We start from the raw sequence: 1,201 nt of genomic DNA, 5'->3' as shown, positions 1-1,201 counted from the left end.
TTGAAGATGAGGATGAAAAGAGTAAGATCTCTCTGCATGATTTGAAGATGAGGATGAAGAGAGTAAGATCTTTTTGCATGATTTCAAGAAGAAGAAGAAGAGAGAAAAAAGTTACAGAGAAGAGGAGAGAGAGAATAGTTGTATGATAAATTAAAGAGAGATATTTTAGGAATATTGATTACTGTTGTGATATATTTGTTAAAACATTAAGATAGATAATATTTTTATATACATAAAATAAAATAGTGGTAAAAATTTTAATAACCCCTAATTTTATGCATGGATTTATCTTCCCCGAAACACACTCCAATCTTTGGAATAGACTGAACGAAAGAAGTTTATAATGCATATGACCAAGTCAAGTTGACTTGATAGGTCAATTGTATGTGTGTCATTATCTAACAAAAACGACAAAATAATGTACTTTTCAGTAAACTAAATTGTACATTATGTCAATTTAAAATTACCAAACCAGACCGTAACGTGAAATGATGGATCAGCGGCATGTTATTACAATAGTATTTTATATTTTGCTTTCACAAACTCAATCTATCTATGTTATGATTGCTGACCAAACTATTCATTTTAATTCCTTTTAAGTCAAATTCATAATATGAACACTATAACAATAGTCTTGACTTCATTTGAAAAGATAATTCTTTTTCTTAGACAAAGAGCGAGAGACCATTGAAAAGAGACAAGAGAGACAGAGAATAAAATATCAAAGAATAAAAAATAAATTTTAAAAAAATATTATCTTTTAAAATTTCGATTGTGAAAAAATTATTAATTTATAAAATTAGAGGATAAATAAAATAAAATAAAATTTTATTTTATATTTTTTATTATTAATTAAATAATAATTTTATTTTTATAATTAATAAATTTTGTTAACTTTAATCGTTTAAAGATGAAAACTTGGATTTTTAGAATTTAGCTAATAGGAGTTTAAAAATGAGTTAATCCTTGGGTGGGATTAAGTCTTTTGGCCAAAAACTATTTGATTAATTATTTGTATAAGTAATTAATTTATTAATAAAATTATATATTCATATATATTAATATACACAGTTGAGTATATAAATATGATTTTGAAAAAATCTATATTCTCAATCATATACAAAATATATACCCATTGCAGTACTTTTAATTTATTATCATTATTATTATTAAATGGTTGAACAACTATTTACCATCCTAA

This window comes from Mangifera indica, chromosome 8 (genome assembly GCF_011075055.1).
Source record: "Mangifera indica cultivar Alphonso chromosome 8, CATAS_Mindica_2.1, whole genome shotgun sequence".
NCBI classification, from domain to species: domain Eukaryota; kingdom Viridiplantae; phylum Streptophyta; class Magnoliopsida; order Sapindales; family Anacardiaceae; genus Mangifera; species Mangifera indica.
The sequence above is the reverse complement of the archived record's forward strand: the minus strand, read 5'-3'. Positions refer to the sequence as shown.